Consider the following 13,959-nt stretch of genomic DNA (forward strand, 5'->3'; position numbering starts at 1 on the left):
TGATTGGCGCCAGTACATTTCCTCCAGCCTGTTTACTGCCCTGTGGTTGTTTCATCCTGTAACCGTTTGTGCAGGCGTGTGAGTTGCCCAGTTAATGTATCACAAGGCATTTAAGTTGTTAGTCGGTCTGCGGGGGAGGATGGGATCGTGAGGACTCCAGCTCGCGTACCAAACCTCAAGGTCTTTGTAGATTGCCTGTGCACTCTGGTAGATTACTTTTAAAGTTAAGTTAGAGCAAAGGCAGCGAGTTTTCAGTGAGTGGGTTCACACTCGTCTAGGTAAGTAGACTTGAATCACTCAAACAATTATACATCAATTAAAACATTTTCAAAACACTTTAATTTGCAGTATATGGAAGAATAATTTTTTATTTATTTATTTACTTTTAAATAGAAGTACTTTGGTTAACCTTTCTTGTAAAATGACTGAAGTTGAAGAGCCACTCACCAGAGCTACACTTGAACCATGTGTGATTGCTGGATTTTTTTTCTTTTGACTGACCCATTATTTAGTGTTGGTGAGGTTTTAGGTCCTTTTCACTAAACGTGTATAATAAAAAGAAAATGTGCTCATTCACATTCATGTCAAGTTCCCCGAGTGCAAGAGGCCCACAGTAAGTGCAGCAGATACCACTGAGCTGACTTTAATATATTTTGGAAAACAGTCAGAGCCTTTTGACATTTGAGTGGAAATACAAACCTACAACAGAACACAGCCTTATAGTGTCTGAATGTGGCGATTGTACTGTAGAAGTTACACTTCACCAGCCTTTACTGGCGTCTTGAAAATGCTCGCGTGTTGAAAGAATGGATAGCTTCTGATTTGTCTGCAAATTAGCAGGGGGAAAATATTCCACGCCAAAGCACAGGTCACTTCACAGGGCCAAGCCTAGTTGCTGAGCGAGAGAGTGGAAGAAACAGGGCGGGAGGGAAGAAAAAGAAAAAGGAAAGAAATCAAAAAGTGCAAAATTACAGCCTAATAAGTGTCAGGTAAGAGCAGCTGCTGACAGCCCCCGTCAGTGAAACCTGCTTCACTCAGGCTGCAGAATGAGAGGAAGGACAAGAGAGCGGTAGAAGGAGGAACCCTGAGAGAAGGGAAAAGGTTAATTGTATCTAAGAATACTTACGACTGTTTGCATTTTCCATCATTTGCTAAAGCCCACGTTAAGGTTCCCTGACCTTTTGTTTGCTGCCTAATGAAACCCATCTAATAAATCACACAATGACACCACCTCTTCCTCCTCTCCTACTCTTACTTGTGTATTTTCTGCTGGTGGAAGTCCATGTGCCACCTTTTTGTCTTTCTCTAGTTCTTCTTCTCTCTCTCTTTCTCACTTATTCTCTGTCTTTGCTGGGGTCTCTCTCCCTTTTGTGGACCCTGGGCCTGCATTAATAACACTGACACTCCAAACGCGGGAGATAAAAGGAAATGAAGATGGGAACCAGAGTCTCTCAATATGTGCACTTCATCATATACCAGACAGCCTCTGAAACAAGGGGAGGGGGGATGTGAAGGACTGGGGAGGAAAGAAGAGGGGGAGATGTTGGAGGAGATGGAGAGAGTGAGAGATGGAGCAAAGCGAACGGGAAGAGGGGTGAGGTCAAAATGTGGGTGAGTTAGCTGGAAGGAGGAAGGGAGGAATGGGACTAGTTGGGGTAGAGAAGCCGACAGGATTATTATAAGAAGTGGTCTGTTGTTGGAAAGGTCTTTTATGAGATCCGAGGCTGTTGGAAAAGGATCAGTGGCTGTTGGCGAGTTTCTTAAGGTCAACAGTGAACTTAGATCCACATGGAGAGGCAGCGGAGTCAAGAAAACCCAGTGGCAGGGATGAAGCACACACATGTCTCTGTGCTTGCACGTTCCCATCCAAGCTGTGTTTTTTATTGAGCAAATCTTAAGGTCTAATTTTTATCTTCATCATCATGACATTAGCCGTAGTGACTTCTGTATAATTGGTACCATCTCTGTATTGTCAACAGTTGGTGGTAAAGATTAATGATGGTGTACTGCTAACAGACTTAAAAATAGACTGGTAGCACTGCTGCTTAGTTTTATTCTTTTTTTACCTTTTAGGGACATGAGTGGTGCATTTGTACCAACGTCAGAGTATCACATGCATATCAAACTGTGTGTTTTTCCTTTCTGAGCCAAAAAGGGCCTAATTTAAATGTTTACATTTTTAGAAATGCCAGATAGCATCACTGTCCTGTGAACACCCTGTTGTGTCAACTGTGTACCTGAATCAAATTTTAATTAGCAGACAGAAGATTACTTCTGGGATTTAAAAGCTACGTCCCATCTCTTCGGGTATCTACTGTGGCTGTCTGTTGAAAATCTGGTATTTTTTTTTAAATTTATTTATTTAAATAAACTGAAGGATGAAATGTGCATTTGAATGTGCATTAACTATTTTTTGGCCACTTGTGGGCAGCAGAAACGAGCTATACGTACAACACCGGCATACAATCATCTTTTACTTTGATGTTAGCAAACAGTTGCTAAGAAGATACGGAGCAGCATTATCATTCATCTTGTTCAATATTCATTTTCTTTTGAGCTCTATTTTAATTTCCACTGATTAAGATCTAGCCGGTCGCCAACTGAGTCTGTCTGCTGTTTGGTGCTGGTAAGGAAGTGTAGAGTGTGTTTTTAAAATAATTTTTCAGTGCTACCTGAAATGATGCTGATGAGAGCAGTGAATGTGATGAAGTAAAGCGAGAAAAACAAAAACGATGAGCTGAAAGATGCTACAAAATTCTGAGGGGAACTGCAAAGTCGGGTTTGTAACTGAGTCATTTTTAACATTAAGATATTGATTATAGCTGCATTAAGGACTGAGAAGATTCTCCTTCTTTAGCTTACAATCCACTTTAAAACCCATTGGATTATCTCAGTAATTGATTTCCATGAGCTTTAAAACAACACTGCTCTTTTTGTTCACTGTTATCTTTCCAAGTTCACACAGCAGTATTAGAACATAATTACAGGCTGGATTGTCTTTAGCTTTCTTATACTTTTTTTTTTTTTTTGCAACTTCAGAAACAGGAACATGGCTTTCTGTGGCGAGGCAGGGTAATTTCTAGAGAGACAATTTGTTACAGTCTCGACCAAAGACGCAGAGTATTCTGACAGAACTGTCTCTGTCATCATCAACAGCCTCCTCCCTCTTCATCATCCTCGTCATCATCACCATCATCAGCATCATCACCTTTCAGCTGCAGAAAGTTCCAACGAACATTTATAAATTTTCATCTCCCTCCCTCCCCTCCCTCCCTCCCGTCCCCTCTCCACAGCCACCAAAAGCATATCTGCACTAAGTGTGTTTTGTTCTTTTTTTTTTTTTTTTTTTTTTTTAAAGAAAATAGCATACACTTTGTTTTCAGAAGCAGATTGTTCAAAACTCCCACCAGTAATTAACAAGCAGAGAGACATAGGGAGAGCGAGAGGCAAAGAGAAAGACAGATCCTCAGTGGCTTTAATTGGAACAACATCTCACACTACACAGAAGTGTCGTACCGTTCCCGTCAGCGGCAGCCCCCTGTTTCCCTTCGTGCCTCCCTGTGCTCTGCTTTTTCCCACTTCTTCGCCCCCTCTCCACTCGCCTTCAATTAGCACTGGCCAATCAGTAGCCCAATTAAGTATTTCTGTGACTTTCTGCCTCTCTCCTCTCAAGCTGATGAACACTCAAACATCTCCCAATTAGAGGGATATTTGTTAGGTTAACGAACAAGGGGGTCACTGACTGCAGGCTCGTCGTCTCACTCACTCTTAGCATTGATACATGTGGTAGCGTTTCTCTTATGAAATAGAAAATATTGACCTTTAGTTAGACACACAAAAGGACGGAGGGTGGGTGGATGGTACACACCATTCATTATGTTTTATATTATCACCACAGATTTAAAAAAAAAAAAAAAAATGGCCTTGATGTAACCGATGTGAGAAGATTCGTCTCGAGCCGATCCCAACCAATCCCTCCCTCGCTTCCGTCCCTCCTTTTGTCTGCCACACGTTACTTCACAAGCAGACAAAGTGGAGGCAATGAGTCAAGGCGGCCATGCGTGGCCTCTGTGTGCGGCTCCATGAGCTTTGTTTGAGCTCGAGGATGCTCAATGAGACGCAGAGAGTGTCATTTCTCAGGCCTGTCCCACAGGCTCGCCAAGAGGGCGGAGAGGGGAAAATGGAAGTGTAACAAACAGACTGTTCAATTAGGGGTGGAATGGTGTGAAATTGCCTCCAAATGATAAGCCTCTGTTATAGCTGCGAATGTATGCTTGCCTGGTAGGTGAGTATGTATCTCTCCAAAAAAAAAAAAAAAAACACGCACAAATTTCAGAGACTGTATCCCCACATGCATCTTTATGATTATAACAAAACAAACATTATAGATATCGAACACTGTGCAAAGTCAGGAAATGTAGGAAATACAAACATTATTTAGTTAGTGTGAGGAGTTCAGTGCTTTGACTTATTGCAGAGGGACTTAATGTTTGGGGATAAACTGTCCATACAGGAACCACTACTGGACAGTTTATAAATCACACCCAGCGAAAACCAAGACAATCTTTGTACAATAAATCCTCCCTTCATGAAGCTTATAATCTAGTTATAATGTGTATAAAAAGAGGTGTTGATTCATTTATTTTATTTTATTTTGGAAGCTGTTTAATTGTATTACATTATACAGAGAGGTGTTTCTGTTATTTATCTCATTGACATAAATAGGGTGGAAAAAATAAAAGAAACACCTGTCAATGTAACAGCAGCCTCCAAAATGACCATAAACTTGACTGAACATTATATTCATTGATTTATAAGATTATAAGATATAAGATTTATTGCAGGACTGTTGTCTTGAACTGCATTAGATGTAACTGTGTACCTAATAAACTGACGACCCTATTGTATATTTAAGTAAAAATAAAACTTTTACCAATACAGATAGATAATCACGCTTCATGTCATAAGCGTGCCTGTCACCAGCGTCATCCTAAAGCACTGGGTATGTGCTGATTTGGTCACGAGGAAGATACCTGTAGAGCTGTCACTCAGCTTTCATTATCAATTAATCTATTGATTAATTTTGTTTCAGTTATATCGCAGTGCCTTTCACAGTTTCCCTCAGCCCAACGTGACATTTTCAAATTGCTTGTTTTGGCTGACCAACAGTCATTTAACAGAATGTGCAATAGAAAAAAAAGCAGGAAAGGGAGGGTTGAGTCAGAGAAGTTAGAAGGAGAAGAGTTGGATTGTGCACATTTAAAAATGTTTTTAATTATTTAAAGCCAATTAAAAAGATAACAGTCCTGTTTATGGCTTTTTCACTCCTCCTGTGCCATACTCGACTCCTCTCTGACATTATGGATGCACAGGCCTGCAGCCACTCCTCTAAGCTCATACATCACTGGATAAAGGTTAAGGAACAGAGTTCTCCTCAGACAACGGGCCCAGGAAAGGGCATGTGTAAGTAATTGAGCAGGGATTTCTTTTTTTTTTTTTCCTCTCACAATGAAGAGGGTGAAATCAAGTATTCAAACTTGGCAGAGGAGCATAACTCACAAAGGAACGACAACCGTGCAAGTACTTCTACCTTGAGATAAACAGGTTGATTAAGATACGATGACTGTGAAAATCCAGAGGAGACACAGGTAGAATTTCGTTGGCCCCTCTTTCCCAAATATCCTCACAGGAAGGTCAGCACTCATGCATGAGGGTTCAACTAACCAGAGTTGTGCTGAGGGAACGCTGCAGAGGAAGGAGAGAGTGGGTGGAGAATGACAAAGTAAATGCTCATTGAGTTTGCTTTCAAAATGCTACTAAATGGATGGTACCTACTATATGGAAAAAAAAAAATCAATACCAGTAACAGCAAGCATAGATTAGATTATAAATGCCAGTTAAGCATTCGGTTCTGAAAACAAGTCGACATCATGTAGAAAATTACAATATAAGTTTATGGTACAATAAGCAGTTGTTTTTCTGATGTCCCCCTCCAATCAAAAATGTATCTTGCTTATTGTTGTTGAATGTTTGACCTTCGGGATGCAGAGTTTACAGTAGAAGGTTGCTTTCACATGTATCTACCAATGGTGGAAAATCTTTCTGTGGAAAACTGTTCTCCCATTTAAAAAAAAAAACAAACAAAAACAAACAAAAACACTATTTATACAAGCAGCTTACAGTTATAGTTAAGTTTTACTGTTAAGCGACATTTAGAGGCCGTGTGAGACAGCAGTCTTTTCAGCAAATACCCAAAAAGGACGAGTTTTGAGTGACACAACCCTCAAGTGGCCGGACTAAATACGACAGGAGCAAAGGAGGCAGAGGATGTTATATAGGAACGAAGTCTGCATTGTGAGGAAGTCGGGGGTGGATCAATGGGTCGACAAAACATTGGACTTTAGCACAGGAGACCGCTGTTCATATCCTGTTTCAGACTGACGGTCAAAGTTGTTTCTTTTACCTATAAACATGGTCATACTATACCCTTAACCGTGTGTTTCTTATTGTAACCATGACGAAGATGACCATGACCCTTCTGTGGCATATCTCCTGCTGCCGGTAGGGGCACTAATTCAAGAGATGCTGCTCTGGGTCATATCAGAGGGTCGGGAGAAACGACCTACTCTATATAATCTTTTAGACTGGAGGACTTGTTGCTCTGTGCTCAGCTTTAATCTGAGTGAAGGCGTCTTCATACGAGCGTGATTTTGTGTCATCACATGACCAGTATGCTGCTTACATTAGGGTGATGTAGGAGCTTGAAATCTCCAGTGCACGTACACAGAAAATGGACTTAAAGAAAAACATCCTGTGTCCAGCAGTTAAATGTTTGAAATGAAAAATATATGCATATTGTGGATTCTTATAACTATATTATATGTTTTTTTTTCTTTTTATGGAAAAGATATAATATACAAATAAGTTTTCAAAGCAGAGTATTTTAATATGTTTAGAAATCTTAATTTGGACGACAGAATATGATTATGCAGTATCATTATGATACAGTTCCACTGGAAGTCGATAAACAGTAATATTTAATTTTCACCCAGCCATGATTTGAAGCCTGAAACAGATGAAACAGTGAAGTAATTTTCATATCGCCAGAAAGATGCACCAGAACTCCACCACCCACAGGGAGAGGGTGTATCTTAACACATTCACATTGACTTCTCCATTCAGCCGTGATGGTTGCTGCTTGTATTTGACCCGAGTCTTATCTACAAATGTAACAGGGTCAATGTGCTTTATCCCTAGTCAGTTAAAGCACAGTGGGGATTTGGGCTCCACTGCCCTTTTGATGTGTTCACCACTAGAGCCGAACATCAGCTGCCAGAACCCAGAAAAAGAATAATTATATTTTTATGGATGACTTTATCAAGCAGAGGAAAGAGGCTCTCACACTAACAATGCCATGCAGGTATGATGTTTAAATCCCTATCCTGCTGAAATCAGCAGACCTTACCATTGGTGTTTTTCCTCAAGCAGGTTCCTGACAATGAAAAATGTCTGTATTCTCAAGTTCAGACTGTGTGTGTGTGTGTGTGTGTGTGTGTGTGTGTGTGTGTGTGTGTGTGTGTGTGTGTGTGTGTGTGTGTGTGTGTGTGTGTGTATATATATAGATGTATGAGAAAGAGAGAGCTAGAGACAGTTACAGAGAGAGGGGGGCAGTGGATAAAGAGCATCAGTGTGTATACATGACCCTATAAGCAAGTTGCCTAAACTGTGTGCGGCTGCTTACTGTGGTGTAAAGACCTTGCACAGTGATTCTGTCCAGTTAGTGAGCTCCCCGCTTCTGTTAACCTTGATCAATAGCATGAGGTGACCTGAATGGGTCCCTGCACAGTGTGTTGGGGGGGACAATCTTCATCCCCGTACCAGCTGGCCCTCGCAAACCCCACCCAAGATGAGTAGAAACACTTGCACACATGCATGTGTGTGTTTACCTCCATGCGCACATTGCCGCTCACACCTATTGCACCACAACAGACAGGCGTTTAGCAGATGGGGAGGAGGGGGTAAAGCCCCCTGCAACCATTCTGCAGCCACTCGATCGAGGAAGGAGTCATAAGATTTATGGCTGACAGGCTCTTAGTATTTTTTATGCATTCCTTTACCATCCCTCTCCTCTTCTCCTTGCCATACCTTTTGTTGATCATGCTGACATAAGCTGAAAAACCTCATTGTGGTGTTCAGGTTTCTCGCCGCTCTGTGTCGGTGTCCTGATTAAACCCCCCTCATATGAAGCTCGTGACCTCAGCAGACACTTACATAGGAAGAGTCAAGGTACCATTGAGGAAATGTTTTAGTAATGCATTTAATACTCGAGGAAATAAAAATGAGACGTGGTGGTGTAAGAAGGAGGCACGTGGTTAAAGATATTTCTTGGTGATGAACAACTGTTTTATTCATCTGCTCAGCACCTCAGCGCAGCATTTCCAGCTACAGCAGGTGTTCATATGCTTAATGAGCATCAAAGAGCAGCATGTTACTGTGCGTGAGAAACGTGATTTAATAAAAAAAAAAAGCCTATGCTATAATTACATACATAATACATGGACACATAAAAGTCAGATAATTCATAACTTTACAATCGTTGGCGCAGGTCCACCGCAAAATCTGCGATATTTCGTAGTGCAGATTCCCAAATTTGGTTCACTCAAAAGCAAGCTACGTGGCTGCAGTGAGAATTCATGAGTTTAGCACAATTTATGTATCCAATGATTCTGCTTTCTTTCCAGTCCACGGCTCTGAAGTACATTGTTACTCTCACTTAATCGATAGGTATAGAAATTGCGTATGGACTGTGGAGGCAAAATAATCCAAAGGTAAACCACCTAAAGAGAAAGAGCAAGCAGCAGTTACACTGAGCAGCTAATCACAGACACGTGACGGTACAGTAATAAATGTAACTCTCCGAACTCTGATTACCAGTTGGATGACAAGGGTGAAATCTCAAGGGCAGCAAAACGAGACAGAAGAACGATGATGATGAGATAAGCCATAATTGGAATATGCGGCCTATCTTTCTGTCTAGTGCCGCAGATGAGATGGAGGAATAGAGCTTTATGGGTCCAGTCGCCCCCAGAGCTGCACGGTGCAGAGATGACTGTCCACTCCTGTCTGTCAGTGTATGCCAGTCGCTGCTGTTTCTGATTCACCTCCCAGAACTTTTCCTCTGCTCGGACTCTTGGGCTTTAATTATGCCTTAGGCACCACTAGGCAGCCTCTCTCCAAGCATAAATACATAAATACATGAGGCCAGACCAAAAAACATACAGACAGGTGGACAGAAAGGCGCACAAAGTCATGTGCCACACACACATTCACGCACGCACACAAACACAATAAGACGCGTCACTGGAGCTGCAAAGAATAGCACATTAACACAAGTCATTTGAATGTAACACAAGAAGTGTCAGTTGAGGTCCCAAGGTTCCTCAGTCCAGCCAGTCAGTTAGTCTTTGTCTGGGCTCCACCGCCTCTGAATATAAAGCATCGTAGTGGCTGTCTGTCTTGCCGTCCTTCTCCCCATTATGAGCCCAGCAGCATGTATAGCATACATGTGGAGGAGGACTGTATGTACAGACCATTAACCAGGGAAAGGGATCAGAATATGATTTGATGGGCAGTGTGCGGGGAACACGGTTCTAACACAGGCATGCGGCGTTATACAATAAATTTTAGATAGGAGGTATTGTGCCAGCACAACTCTCACGGACAAGCAGAGGGAGGAATGCTCCTAGACTGCATTATAACCTCCGATCAGACACAGCCAGTGTTCCCAACACCTTCAGACTCCATCATTACCTATTCAGAGCCTATTCCAGCGGACTGTCATGGGACTCATTACTCCATTGCTTTGTGAGGCTGCAGACAGTCGCGCGGCTGTGCGGTGGGTAAGAGAGAGAAGGCGTAAGCTGACCCGGGGCACGGGCGCTGACATGGAGTGTCTATCAACACACAGGTAGAGTACACAGGGTTTGACCGCACTGAGGGAGGTTTAGAGGTAGAATAGTGGCACGGATGGTCCGCCAACTGTTCCTGGCCCTGCTGGAGTCCATGCAAGCTGCATGCAGGCGGAGATAATGTAATGAAAAGTGGGAGATTGTATTAACATATACGTGTTTTTCAAATCTACCTCAATGCAATACTCAAGTTATTGGTGTGAAAAGATTCCTTTGTAACGAGTCAAATGAAAGTGACTAAATCCACATTTAGTTTAAAGTTCAGCTAAAGCTAACATGATGCTTCGTCAATCTGAATTGGTTGAATCAGGAATCTTCCAAAGTGAAAGTCATTTGTGTTTCCTTGTTGAGCTGCAGTGTAGGGATAGTAATGCAAAATAAGACCGGGGGCCAGATGCATAAATGATGCGTACAGACAAAAACCATGCGTACGCCATTTCCCGCACATAAGTTGGTATTTATAAACACATAATGTGTGGTGAGAATGTGTGTACCTCACGAATGTCTCTAGTCTCTAGACGTCTCTAGTTCCAATAAATGAAGTTCAGAGTGAAGCAGGACTTTACATTTGGACTGATTGTACTACAGGGTACTGATGCACGTTTTTGACTCCCACTTGTAAGCGCCTCAGTTTCAAAATTGGTGAAATTGTGCTTTTTTCTCGGCTTTCTTTTCTGTGCCATGCCTAATAACTTGTGGCACAGACAGTGTTTTTTTTATGCAAACTGACTTAAGCAAGTGTCTTCATCCATTTATGGTTAATTGTGGAAGTGGAAATGCGCCCAATTTTTCAATGAGTGAGATTTATAAAGTGGAGCCATGCGACTTTATAATTCTGACTAACAGAATGTGTATGCATATTTCTGGTTTTGTGTGTACATATAGTTTTAGTCATTAATCTACACAGAGTTTTATGCATGTGGCCCCTGGAGTCTACAGCCATGCAAGTGGCTGTATGGCTTTACTTGTATTTAGGCTAAATGCAAGGTACATCTTGTTCACCATCTGAGTCTGATTGAAATGTCATTCTGGTATTTTAGTTGTAAACCAAACATGAAATATTGAGTAAGTGATGACACCGGATAAAACGTCAGGGTCAACCAAGTGATTACAATTCTTCCCAATGAGAGCCTTTGTACCAAATCTCATGGAAATCCATCCAGTAGTTATTGAGACATATAACTCAAAACCACAAATGTCAGCTTCATGATGGTGCTGGAGGAAAAGTCACAGGATCATCAGAGTCATTAAGATTCATCTTTTGGACATTTGGGAACAAATGTCTGTACCAGTGCTGTGCTGTCGGGACGAGCAAGGCAAGCCCTTCATTGCTTCATCACCTGGGCCCGCTCAGCATTTTCATACACGCCACTGAACATGACTGGATGTTAATCGCTTAATTGTACCATGCAGTGAACCTGTGTGGAAGCATATGTATTTGGTATGTTTCTCCACTAATTTATTCAGGTTTTTCATTTAATTTGTCTCCCATCTGAATTAGCTTTGGTTGAACTTTAGAATGCATTTTTGCACAAAACAAGGACTGTGGATTTGTCCCCCCTTGCTTACTTTATAATAGTGTTAGAAAGGGATCATTTCAGGGCCAGTTTGGACAGTGGGAACTATAACAGTTACTTATAACTCTTTCAATATACATATTGTGAGTGCTATATTAAGATAGAATGAAAAAAAAAATCCCTGACGTGTGTTTTCATGCATGTCTGTCACCTCTTTGTGTCTGTTCTCCTATGTAGCTAACAGTGTGTGACTGTCTGTGTGCAGAGTAAAAAGGGAAACAACTGTGGTGTGACAGCATGGCATCAGACAATGAATGAAAAGATTCTCTTTATCTTGCTGTTTTCACCTCACTCCTCTGTGTGCCTTTTCTGCTCCTCTTTTCTCCTCCCACAAAGTTCTCAAGACCCGGGGCACTTGGCAAATTAATATCAAACACGTGCCCAGTTGGCAGAACAAACCAGATAGTAACAGGAGTTAAAAGAAAGCAGAGCAGGACAAGAGAGAAGAGGAGGGAAGAGCAAACAAAAAAAAGGACCAGGGACTCTGTGAGATGGATGTGAATGTGCACACATATATATATACAGTACACACATGCACGCAGTCACAGCCAAATGCAAGTTGGCTACACACACCCATACACATACACACACACACACACACACACACACACACACACACACACACACACACACACACACACACGGAGCCTGTGTTATATGATCCAGAAAGAGTGGGATAATGGAAAAGCCTGGGGGTGTGAGAGGATTGTGTCTTCTCCCTAGCTACAACTCTCCACTGTCCGTTGCCTTACAATCCTTCAGACCACTCCACTGAAACCTTCAGCCAAGCTTCAAAACACTGCTCATTACAGCAGTGTTGCTGAAAAAAAAAAAAAAGTATTTAATCTGTTTTGTATCTACAGAGCGGGGCCTCCGTCGAGTACTGCTGAGATCATGTTAACCAATATCTTCTCATGCTGAATATGAATTTTAATAAATTATAAATTACTTGATGGAAATCAGAATTCTGCATTTCATATCTGAGGGCACAGAGAAGCTTGTGTGATTCAGGGAGGAGATAGGAGATCAGGCTAGCCTCTGTTTCAGCCAGGGGCTATAACTGAATATTTCCTGCTCCGTGGATCCAACTCCTTTGGTGCCGTATATGGCGAGTTCATGATGACATGAAATTAGCCCACTTCAATTAGTGCCACCATTAGTGGCTCATTAAACAGGTGTTGCCGTCCGTACATCCGAGACCACTGGGAAACGTCACAATGTATACACACAGATCAGCTCTGTGCACGGTGGAGACCCCTCTCTCCCCTTCTGTTATTTCTCTTCTCTTTCTATCTTTTTTTTTTGGTTTGTCTCTCTCTTTCTTTAATAGAGATAAAAAGAAAAACCTAACCCTCAATAAATCAGAATCAACATTAACCGCAACAATCCATACCAAAGCCCTGCAATATTCACACTGAATTAGAGCTGCAACTAACGATCATATTCATTATCGATTAATCGGCTGATTATCTCCTTAATTAACCATTTTGTCTACAAAATGTCAGAAAATAGTGAAATTGTCTGTTTCAATTTCCCAAAGCCCAAGGTGACATCTTCTTTGTCCGACCAACAGAAAAAATGAAGGAAATTCAGTTTACCACAGGCCTGACAAAGAAAAGTATCAAATCCTCACATTTGCGAAGCAGGAAGCAGCAAATATTTGACCTTACTGCTGAGGAAAATGACTGTTAACAGTTATTCATTCATTAAAATTGTTGAAATGGCACATGAGTGGAGAATAAGCTCCACCGCTATTTACTTTGATGAAGCAATTTGTAATATTTGCATAGCAGCAGTGGATGGAAATGTGCATTAATGTGTGTTTCCTTTTGCTAATTTTGCAAAGTGCTACATTTGGATGGAAACCTACCGCGTTAGGTTACATTGAACAAATGTATATTTATTTTGAGCTTTTATTTTTGCCACCACACAAGTTAGACAAAGCTACAAAAGTCCTAATCAAACAAAGTTTCTGTCCCTCAGTTTGCTGTGTGGCACTTGTATCGCGGCAGTACTCCTGTAATTTTACCAGATCAAAGTTTATACTTTTCAATTATAATTCTATAGCCCAACATCACATACAGTATCTCAGTAGACTTCACCCACTAGCCCATGAAGGCAAGGCATGGAAAAGGTCCCCAAAAGTACCTCATCATATAATGGAAAAATAGAGAAACCTTAGGTGAGGCAAATAGAAATCCCCCCCTTTTCTAACATTTGGAAGTGTTGTGAGACCTGTAGGTGGGAAAGTGCTTATTTTTAACAGTTAGTACAAATTCAATACACAAGGGATTTATAATTCAACAATGGGATTATCGTAAATCCATTACTAATATATGACGTAATTAACCCAATAAAAGGAGTCCAAAGGTCCAGCGGAATGAATTCAGATTACACGATATTTAAGCAAATCA

At 41.3% G+C, this 13,959-nt stretch overlaps 1 protein-coding gene across 2 annotated transcripts in view; it reads left to right on the plus strand.

Moving 5' to 3' along the window:
- Positions 1-13,959, plus strand: part of LOC130175752 (neurexophilin-4) — a 115,660-nt gene that overhangs the window by 37,607 nt on the left and 64,094 nt on the right. The window lies entirely within an intron of this gene.

This window comes from Seriola aureovittata, chromosome 2 (genome assembly GCF_021018895.1).
Source record: "Seriola aureovittata isolate HTS-2021-v1 ecotype China chromosome 2, ASM2101889v1, whole genome shotgun sequence".
In the NCBI taxonomy this organism is placed as follows: Eukaryota; Metazoa; Chordata; class Actinopteri; order Carangiformes; family Carangidae; genus Seriola; species Seriola aureovittata.